A 12,303-nucleotide genomic window follows, 5' to 3' on the forward strand; every position below is an offset into this window, starting at 1 on the left:
TGGGTCGAGGTAGGTGTTCAGTATTATTCCCTACTACAAACATCTTCCCTACCTCGACCCATGTTAAAACCGTTCCTAGATTGATTATTATGTCTTCGACATCCATGTTTACGACCTTATACGTTCGACTATCCGACTGTCGCCCAAGTGCCATTCGCAATTTCAATAGTAAACCGTGCATATAGATACATAGCTAGTGTGAATTTACAGGAAACTTTTTTTAATATATGCATACACAGTGAATGAATGCTGAATTCATTTCCAGTGGTTAGTGCTAGGGAGAAGTAAAATCTTACTGCTGTATGATGTACAGGCTGCATATATTTTTTTTTTTTTTGTAAAGTGTGTAACTTCTTTTCAGAATAGTTGTTTAATTTGCAAAATACCTGACCAGAGTTAGCCACCTCATCTTAGGCATAGTGGGGGATGGGGGACAAACCAGAAGTGTATGACCAGCATACAACTTTTTGCATGATGTACTGTCCAAATCATTTTACCACTAGCTAGGAATTGTATGTTTTATAGGTAACTGAAAATGTACGTATTAACTCAGAAAAAAACAAGTTGCCTTTCAGTTTAGCAAATCACAAGCACAGAGTGTGTCCTGTATCAGTTTCTTGTACCATAAAAATAAGGAAGTTAGAAAATTAAATGAAATGAAAGATTGTCAGGATAAGCAGAACATTTTTTACTGTTAGTACTATACATTAATAATGCAATACATATACACAATCATGCCATGGATAAACAAACATCCATTCATTCTCTTCTTATTTTTACAGATAAGTAGTGATGACTGGAGGCTTAGAAGCCTGACCAAAGACATTCATGAGTATTACTCATTTCAGTATAGAAGCATAAAACATGCAGTCATTTATTATTAGTTCCACTGTATAGGTAATAAATACATAAAACAAATAATTGTGTTACAATTTGTGCTGAACTCCTTCAAATGTAACTGGAAAAGTATTATTATTACCACAAATAATCATTTTACCACAGTCAAAAATAGCGTCATTTGGCAGCATTTTCAAGAATGTAACACATTACAGAAATTCATGAAGTAAACCTGCCTAATAAATGTATAATATGCACTGTCAATAAAACACTGCAATGGCAACTCGTGAGTCCTTCTTGTCTACATTTTCTCTTTTTCTTTCTCCTATTTATTTATTTATGTATTTATAATTTCCTTTTTTATCCCATTTATGTTCCCTTTTCCATAGGTCCAGAGATCCCAGCTGCAGCCTAGCCTTGTATCTCCCAGGTAAGGGAATGCTCACCATCTCCCTCTTCCCAACTGAGGATTAGGGTGATGGTTCCATTTTTGTGGGCACTTCAGTCTGGTGTAGCCTAGAAAGCCAAGAAAGGGATGAACTTTGGGATCTGGTAGAAGGTGCAGTTGAGTGGGCAGTAGAGAGATGCCTTTGAATGATGCAAGACCTACAGTGTGTTACAGTCTCACTGAACTGCTTGGATCCATCCAGCAAGCCACTGGAGGCCTCCATCTCTACATCACTGGGGTCCTCCACTGGAGGTCCATCAGCCAGTGGGAATATTTCAGGTCCTACAGACTGGAGTATGACCTGATCTAACACCTTCTAATCCTCAACCTGTTATGTCGGTGTGCTATCTGTATGTCTTGCATCCCCTACCTATGTCAGCCCATCATGTTTTGTTAGTCTTTCTTGTCTGTCTTTTATGTTGTGTGCATTATTTAACTGTTTCCTAAACCTCTCTGTTACACCCCCTTCCTTTCTCCTTTTCAAACTTCCCTCTTATATAAAAAATTGAAAAATATAGGGGTATATTCTCTGCCAAAATCATAGTACCCCTCCCCTCTTCTCCTACATCTTCTAGTATGGCCCTCTTGATATCTTCCTTTCATGTGCACCATCTCTTCTCTTACCTCACATTTCTAATTGTCCTATATTACCATTTTCAGCATTATAAGACCCAGTCAGGGTGTCCTAATAAGGACACCTATGTATTCAATACATGACACCTTATTATCTGTTTTAAATTCGCTTCTACATAGCTGCACTGAATGCCAGTTTTACTTAACTGAGTATCTGCAAACTATGTGAGCTTATACAAGCCCAATCTCACATCCCAGTTATGAAAAAAGACAAAAGAAATGATCAATTTACACTTAAAAGTTTACATTTGCAAAAAGCCACAGTTGTCTTAATCTACTTTATAAACTTACAGATACCCCAAAAGCTTCTGAGCGTATCTCTGCAGCCCTTCACATTTGCGTAGTTATTGCTGTTAAATGGTGCTGAGCATATTTGCATAAAGGTGTAGTGGCACTCTCAACTACTTGGCCTTCTGCACATAGGAATTTTAGAACTATGAATGCCACTCTAAAGTGCAAGCAATTTGTACTTCTATAAAACTGTTTTTGCTAAACATCCTACATATGATAAAAGGAAACATTTTGTATCAGCCTTTAACTCAGAAAATAAGATTACATCCTTTCATTACATATTTAAAGGTATGCAAACCTTTTGTTACAGTGAAAGTCACAGTGTTTTAGTCAAATAATACTCTGCATAGTACAGATTTAGGTTGCTTCTCCTAGTATCTGGGTGTGCTAATGATGCACATGTTCTTCCTTCTTATTTAGGTTTGAAAATCTACAAATATCTCTTTAAGATGTTAATATTTATTCCATACCTCTGGAATAAATACTTTAACTTCCTACTCATTGAATCAGTGCCTCTAGTGTTGAGTAATAAAAGCTTTTGGAAATGTCAAAAGAAGATCAAATTATCTATAAACACAGACGTAAGTAGATATGTATGTAATATGCATATGTTTATATATAAAGGATGTTCAAACAAATGTATGTATTAAGATTCACAGGTGCTACAGGAAGAACATTTAAAAGCATACTTTATGTTACAAAATATAATATTTTTTTCACAACCATATCACTTTTAAATATTATTGCAGATTTTGAATCCTACTAAATTTAAAACTGTGACAAAATGTGAAAGTTTCCAGTCACAGAATTGACTCATCTAATGCACAGATGTGCCATTTATTTTAACTCTGTTTTTGCAAGGTAGCTATACTTTTTTCACTATGTGTGGAACCAAAGCTACATATATATATTTTTTGCATATTAGCGCAGACATTTTTAGATTCAGTAAGTAAGACTTAGGGTGCACAAGCATGCGTAAACAAGGAAAGTTCCTTGTAATGCAAATTTCCTAATAAGCAGGTGAATCTTATGCAAATGACCCAGGTGAAGCAATCCAACAAGCAGCAAGCCATCCATGTAGACTCCATGTCCATGTGCGTAGTGTATCTGGAACCTTTCCATGTGCAGGAGTCTACATGGACAGAAGGGGATGTAAAACATCAAAAATATGGACATAAATCCCCAGAAAATGTTAGAACACATGCATATATGTGCAAAAGGTACATTGTGGAAGTCTTTAAAAGGAAGGTAATATGTAAAAATAAATAATTATTTTTTAATAAAGTTGACATGTTTACATTATGTGCCACAGTGTGCAAACATGCTTAACTGAAAATAATTAAAAAAAAAAAAGATGAAAAAAATGTATAATATTTGTCAGAAATGTATGATAGGACATTGTGTGGGGTCCATACAATGGTGCATTGGTGCTGTTATGTAGTTCAAAAGGCTATGAACCATGTAGTTTCCAGGCTATCAGCATAGATATGTATGCAAATGAGGTGGATGTCTTGAGCAGCAAAAATGAGTAAGTGTGTCTGCATAACCACTTTATGTAGGCTCCTACACCATGTTGTTATTTCCATTGGATGTGGATGCCGGCAGGTAGGTGTGTCCTGTTACTTTCAGGAATTTTTAATTCCTGATGCACGTGTTTGTGCTGCTCACCACATAGCTGGGCGTGTTCATGTGGAAAGACCACCCAGGTCACAGTGAAGATTTAGGCCGTATCTAATTACAACTGGATATATTCAATTATTGATTTTGACTTTTGTATGAGCTATGCTGTGTGCTGCATTGTTAGCTTAATGTGTTCACATGGCACACTACCCATGTGACAGTGATGACGCAGGCAGCAATGAATGAAAAGCAGATATATTCAATGAATATTTATTAGTGTATAAGCTCTGCTGCATGGTGTGGCGCATAGTGCAGTGTCACACACTAAAGTAGGGCCATTAAATGATGTTAATTACATTCTAAGCAGGTGAAATGCATAATAATTAACCAATCACACATGGTGGACCTAGAGCAGACCTGTATAAAGTATGCATACAACCTACATTCTGATTTTCCTCCAATATTCTGGACCATTGGAGTACAGACTTGGGAATTTTAACTGAGATAATGCTAAGGGCTGCTGCAAGTCTGATACAGCTGTATGTGCTAGAGGCTGAAGACAATGCTGCTGGTGCTGCTGACAATAGGCCTAGGCTGAGAAGGAAAAGAGTGTTAGGTCCAGGGTATCCTTCCAGGAGCTACATGAGCTGGAGATTATAGAGCACTACAGGGTGGACAGGGACATATTACAAGAACTCACTGAGCACTGTCGCTCTCAACTCACAGCCAGAGCCAAAAGAGCAGCACCCATACCACTGAGGAAAAAGGTATGTGTAGCCCTTAAAATACTAGTTATAGGGACTTTTCAAAGACCAGCTAGGGACATGATGGGGGTGTCACAGGCATCTGCATCCAAGATACTCCACCAGTTCCTGGATGCTATGTTACCACATACCAGTGAGCACATATCTCCCCCCCCCTGAGCAGAGGGCCAGCAATATGCAGCAGTTCTACTGTGTAGCACACTACCTTAAATTACTGGGTGCCATAGATTACACTCATGTACACATCAAGGCACCACCTTGTGAGCAGTGTAGAATCTATGTCAACTGCAAGAGGTACCCCTCCATCAACTGCTAGGTTAAGTGCACTACCCAGGGGATTATCCTGAATGTATGTGCTGGCAGCCCTGGCAGTCATCATGACTCCCATATCTGGTATACATCACAGGTGTACCAGATGTTTCCTAGGCAGGACATCCCACAGGGCCATTTACTAGGGGATGCTGGATATGCCCTGGAACTGTAGATGATGACACCCACAACAAATGCACACATACTCACAGAAGAATGCCATAATGAGGCACACACACAAACTAGGAACATCATAGAGCTTCTGTTTGGGCTGCTGAAGTCACGGTTCCAGTGCCTAGATATATCTGATTGAGCCCTGCAGTATTCTCCTGTCAAATGTGCACATATATTCACAGTATGTGCTATACTACACAGTCTGATCTTGTGGAAACAGCTACAGCAGGAGCAACAAAGAGAAGGGATATACAACCCCCTACCAGTGCCTTGGTCACCTTAGCCACAGTCACAGGAGGACTCAAAGGATCAACCTCCTGCTGATGTCCCTGCAGGCAAACACAGGCATGCTTAGTATACCCTGGCTTTGGCTAAGAGAAAATGCATAACACATTCACTCACAACCACAAGACTTAGAGACTGACACATTACTCCTATTCATGTACAGAAATTAAATTTGATAACAGGCAACCCACACATCCTGTACCTATTCATGTATTGGCTGTGTAATGCTTGAATCAGAGTCAGCCCTGAACTACAATTGAGTCAACTGTTGCATTTGCAAGGTAATCCATAACCTACACAGTACTCATAAGGATTATTATGATATGGCATTGTATGTATGGATCTGGTACATCATGCAAGTAAATATAGTGGGCTACATGGACAGAAATAATATCCACATGGGACTACAGATAGCCATTTCACTATCATGTCTCCGTAACTATTCAGTAGGCCTCATGTATGGAATATTTGTGAAGTCCTCCTGCAACAGATCACTGGTACATCAGTCAAGGGAGATGTTAGACAGTGGGGTTACATGATAGTTAGACTATTATGCATCCCAGCAGAACATGTGGTATTGTTCCCCCCCCCCCCAACACAGCAGTGTTCCTTTGTAACTGCTGTAACAGTAACTCATCAGTGGTATATTAGCATTTCACTTAATCTCAGGACAATAACATAGAAATTGCTCATACACTGTATGTCTTACTTAATGCAGAAATAACAATGTACATACTTATGCATGTGATTGTGTGATGAATGACCCCTCTCTCTCAAGCTGCTTGTGTGGCTCAAAGGACTAGAGCAATTAGGTTATTGTTCTAGTCTAGAAGTATCCACTTCTTTGGATGTGAGGTAATACCACATTTTGTTTTACAGACTGTCATTCTATCTGTCGTATAATATTATTAACCTCTGTCACATATTACTTTCATCAGACAACTTCAAAAAGTCATAGCCAAGTTGAGTGAAGTGCAGCAGTGCAGAAACAGGTAAAGATCTCATTTTGTGTAACATACAAATTCCCAGACTGGAGTACAGCTAGGTGTGGGCTGGAGTCAGTTTATAACTGCCAAAACTCCCACTGGGCATGCTCATATACTTAGTTAAGTAGAGCGCAATTCTGTTGCTCCTTGCTCAGAATTACTTTTTATATATAAATATGTCTATAGATACATACATGTATGTATGCACAGGATCGGTACTGATCCACAAAGAAACTTTTCACTGAAGCACAAACAGCCAGGCATACTTCTGCGAAAGTGCTTTTCACCAAAAAAACACTTTTGCAGAAGTATGCCTGCAGCTAGAGGGAGTCGTGGGGGAATGTCTGTTGCGGAGATCGTACTACAGTGCGGATAAGGGAATATTCCCTTTTCCTCACTGTAGTGCGATACCAGAGTGAGAATATTAAAGTAGGGGGTGAGGGACACAACCCCCCATGAGGGGTGCAGGGGGGCTTGTCCCCCTGCAAAAAAAATAGATTTATTGGGTTTTTTTGTTTTTTTTAATGCACTTTAATTAAAGAGCTTTTTCGGTGAAAGTGCTTTTGTTAAAGTGTGTTTGGTGATTGTGGATTCGGACTACTTGAACTTTTGTTCAATAGTCCTAGATCTGTATTCACATCTGTCTGTTACTATCTGTCTCCCCTATATATATTTATCTCTCTATATGTATATATAAATATAATATATGTACACATACAACAACACACACACAAATATATATATATATATATATATATATATATATATATATATATATATAACACATCACTCTCTCTAAACACATATCTACATAACACACACACACACACACACACACACACACACACACACATATATATATACATATGTGTGTGTGTGTGTGTGTGTGTGTGTGTGTGTGTGTGTGTGTGTGTGTGTGTGTGTATATCATACACACACGCAAACACACAACTCCATTTATACATACGTCTCAGTTATATGCATAACTATATATGTTTATATGTGTGTGTGTATGTTTGCATTGTCCTACAAACCAGACAGTGGTGAGTAAAGCAGCACTATGACATATATAATGTTCCTCAAAGGACCATTTTTGGCTCTACCTAGATAATGCACTTGCTTTCAGCCACTTGTGCCAGATGGATGTCACCACACATACACCAACAGGTGAACAGGTAGTGTAATGTATAATGTCTACATACACATTGACAGGGCATATTATTTTTGCCCACATGTTTGCCCATCCAAATGCCAACAGACATATATGGCCAAAATGGCTACTGTAGCTACATAGCTAGAATAAGAAACAGTTATCTGACTGCTAGCCTACTGGATTTAGATAACAGTAATAAGCAATGTCACTCTGCAGGCTACACACACTGTTCAACATAAGCCTAGTTTATGTACTCCATAAGTAGTTCACCTTAAGTCACATCTAGAACAGACTTCAGCTATGGCACACATGATAGCTACTATGATCTGTAGTGTGTAAGGCTAAATAGGTAGGGGATCCAATTTTGCTGCAGGCCACTTGGCACGTGTGTGTGTGTATGTGTGTGTGTGTGTGCTTGCATGCGCGCGTGTGAGTGTGTGTGTGTGTGTGTGTGTGTGTGTGTGTGTGTGTGTGTGTGTGTGTGTGTCTGTGTGTGTATGTGTGTGTGTGTGAGTGTGTGTGTGTGTGTGTGTGTGTGTGTGTGTGTGTGTGTGTGTGTGTGTGTGTGTGTGTGTGTGTGTGTGTGTGTCAAATTACAATGGTTGTGTAACTTTTTGGCCCTTGCAGTACATGACAGCCTCCAAACTCCTGTATTCCACAAGGCCTGCTGATGTCATGTACCTGAAGACTACCAACTGACATCTGAATGTCAAACTTAAGCTGTGGTGTGTGTACTAGCTACTGTTATCTGTAATGTCTAATATTTGATAGGTAAAGCCTCTAGTTTCACTCCAGGCTTGTTTTGTGTGTGTGTGCATCTCCCTGCGAAACAAATGAGACTCCCTCATTGACTGCAAACATGTAATGGTTTTGCTCTTTTCAGCCCTTGCAGTTGATGCCGGCCTCCAAACTCCTGTCTTCCACAAGGCCTGCTGATGTCATGGACCTTAAGGCTACCAATTGCCATTCTAATCTCAGATTTCAGCAGTGGTGCATGTGATAGCTACTGTGATCTGTAGTGTGCAAGACTAGATAGGTAGGGGGTTTAATCTCTCTCCGGGCAAGTTGGTGTGTGTCTGTGTGTGTGTGCATCTCCTTACAAAATAAATATGATCACCACACACTGACTTAGAAAGTGGCAGGGTTTTACAGTATTTTGGTTTTAGCAGGTGACATGTGCCATCAAATGTCTGACCTCAACAAGTTGGCTTGCTGATGTCATCTAGCTTAAGATTACCTAAAGAGATGCACATAGTAGACTTGAGCTGTGGTATGTGCATTAAGTACTGTGATCTGTAGTATTACCATTAGATGGGTAGGAGTTCAAATCTAATTGCAGTCAACTTTGAGTGTATGTGTTATGCAGTGTTCTACAAACATTAATTTGTAGTGTTGTTCTTCACACTATAGCCAAGTGTATGTGTGTGTGTAGATGTTTGAATATTTTACATCAGCATATGGGATCATAGGATCATTGCACTTTACTAGCCTCATCACTCTAGGGGCCTTAAAATCCTAGATAAGTTCTTACCTTATTTACATGAGCAACACATATTACCCCTGTCCATGAGGGACACATGCAGAAGCCCTGTGGTGAAATGATCGTCACCCAGCCAATCATACAGATTGCATCTGATGAGCGCCAATGAGGTGCTCTGTTTGGCATTAGGTAGGATTCTATTTCAAAGGTCTGTTAAAGTCTAGTAGACATATCTTTCCCACCAGCGTGTATTAATAACGTCACATAACAGTTTAATGTCCTTACAGTAAATAATCAATACACCATTCCACCTACATATATGCAGCATTTACAATAAAGCAGGGTCACACATTGCTCCATATGCAAGGCAGAGATCACCTCTGAGTAGTTTATTTCACACAGGCTAAAATGTCAGCTATTTCAGACGATCCCCATGGAACAAATACTGAAGACATGAAGTTTCCTTGTGAGGACCTTTGGGGTGTGTGCAACTGCCACTAGTGCTTGGAAAGGTACATTAAAAAAATGACCATTGAACTCAAATATCAGCCTGCAGAGGGAAGAGTGCATGGAGGTTATAACTATGCAATTTTTGGGAGACAATGCCCTCATTTATGACATGAGCAAGATATAATTCCCATCTTACTACTGGGGAGACATAGGGATCTAAGGTAAAGTAGGTGTAAACCTGTGTGGTCAGGCCTGTGTGCCAGGTCTATCACCCTTGAGTATGTATAGCAGGTGTTGCTACTGATGTGCTACTTACCAGGAACATTGGAGTTACCAATATAAATAATGGTACATACATATTTGTATGGAGTTTATGGCCATGAGTATGTCAACAAGCATTTGTTCATGAAGACCTTGTAGGATATTGACATCACTTGGAGATTCTATGACCGCTCACAGTTGCAGGCATCAGCCAACCTTGCCAGCCATAGACATTCCCCAGGATTAAATAAACTTCATGCAGGAATAGTGCTATTCCTGCATGGAGTGAACCATGTCTGTTTAGCTTTAACTTTAACAGCAGAGAGCCTTGCATATTCATGAAGGCATGCTGCTTGCTAAGGTTAAATGGACACAAACACTACTGAGTGCAGTGGGTATGTTTAGGTAGTGCACACACATCTAACATGCCCCTTGCACTCAGAAAGAGCAGTACAGCACTTTTGAAAAGCATTTCAGTGTATGTGGACACTGAAATTAAACCAAATGAGTATTTCAGTGCCTGCAAACACTGAAATAGATATGAAAGCATGAAACAATGTAGGGGGTGTGTGGCAGGTTCTGTCACACCCCCCATGCATTGTAAAAGTGTTATACGGCCATAGCCATCAACTGTACAGGTTTCCACAGAATGCCCAGATGCATACTCATATACTTCTCAACCTCCTAGAGCAAGAAGGTTGTACAAAGCTATAAATAATGGGGGGACAAAGGCACAAAAATAGGGATACTCTTTAAATATTGCACTGACAAACGCAGAAAGCTGATAGAATAAAAGGTTTGCAGCAGCACAGACTTCCTGAATGGTATGAAGACTGAAGCACAAATGTCTGCCATTTGAAAGTGCCGTACGGCGATAGCTGTCAACTGTACAGGTTTCTGCTGAATGCCCAAATGCCTGCCTCACATACTTCTCAATCTCCTAGAGCAAGAAAGCTGTACAAAGCCATAAAAGGCACAAAATAGAGATACTTTTTAAAATATTGCACTGATGAACCTGGAAAGTTAATAGATTAAAAGGTTTGCAGTAGCACGGTTTTCCTGAAGGGTATGAAGTCTGAAATCCAAATGTCTGTCAGTATGTTCTGACTTAAACCCCAAGTGATTCACCAATAATTTGCTAGAAAACCACAGTCACACTTCCTAACTTTGTAAGACCAATAATTAAAAATCTATCCCTTTGCGTCCCTTTACAATATTTCTTACTATGACTGACAAGGAGTAGATACATGTAATAAAGTGGGTTTGTGAATTTATATTTTTTTCTCAATTCTAAGGTATGTTTAAGCACAGCTGAGTGGTTGTGCATATTATGGCTCTCTGCTCATCATTACTGAAACATTCTATAGGAGATAAATAAAAATATACAGCTGAAATCCACATGCTGAGATAGCGTATTGGTTAGAGTCCTGGCTTTGCATGCAGGGATTCATGGTTTGAGTACCAAGACAGGCACTTTATTTTACATGGGAAAGCAATGTTAAAATTATTATTTTAATATTAAATTATGTAGTAAGTGATATTTGCCAACCAGGGTAGTGTAGCTTGTCTAAAATGTAAGTGTAAGTGCATATAAGATGTGAAATCACCCATCTATGCACACATGTCCCATACAGTATAGTCATAGCCCATGGTAATGTAATGAAAGCAAACAGAGGGATGTCATGTAAAGTAAATCATATACACTTACTTATATACCAGTAATGATTAATTAAGTCATTATCCTGATATTTTTTAAAATGTAAATTGAGCAATGGTTAGCAGTGCTCAGCTATGCATAGTAGGTATAAGCATTGCTTAAATGTGAATGCTAAGCAGCAGTCTGCTCAGCTAAATGGATTTGCATACTGTTAAGCAATGTTCAGCAGTTACCCCTTTAAGCACTGTTCAGCCGAGCTTAGCAGATTTGTGCACTGCTTAGCTGAGCTTAACATTTTCAAAATGGTCCAATGACAGCAAAGGGTGAGAATATGTCCTTATTTAAACTGTGCAGGTGGGAATACAGCCATAACCTGTTTAGTTTGATCGTTTGATCTCTGGACGAACATGTCTGGCATTGGAGAGGGAGCTCACTTTCAGGCACAATGCTGGAGCATCCTGGAGTCCAGGGTCATCGCTAGACTCATCATAGAACACAGTGATGACAGACTGCTGCAAGGCCAGTGCCAGGGCTCTTAGTACAAAGTGGAGGCCTGGGACCATCTGGCACATGACCTCATCAGTGCCACTGGAATCCCCTGAACTGGTGAGCAGGTACAGCATCATTATGCCAACCTAAAGCATAGGAAGGGAGAGCTCTTGGCCCAGAGTATCCAAGATGCTTTGGACCTGCATGCTCCAGCAGTTTGTAAGTATCCCAGATATAGCTGTACCTAACTCTAGCCTAAGTATGTGATAGACAAGTATGCATAATGTTTGTTTCTCACCCCTGCAGCTGCAGAAGAGAAGGCTATGAACATTGAGGCCCATGCCAACAGACTGACAAGGATGCACCAATAGGCTGGTGAGTACAGATCTACCTTTCATTATATATTGAAATATATAAGAAGGAGTAAATTGTTTACTGTGTTCTATGTGAAATGATTAAATAAATG

This window comes from Protopterus annectens, chromosome 17.part0 (assembly GCF_019279795.1).
Source record: "Protopterus annectens isolate FY-2018-M chromosome 17.part0, PAN1.0, whole genome shotgun sequence".
NCBI lineage: Eukaryota > Metazoa > Chordata > Ceratodontiformes > Protopteridae > Protopterus > Protopterus annectens.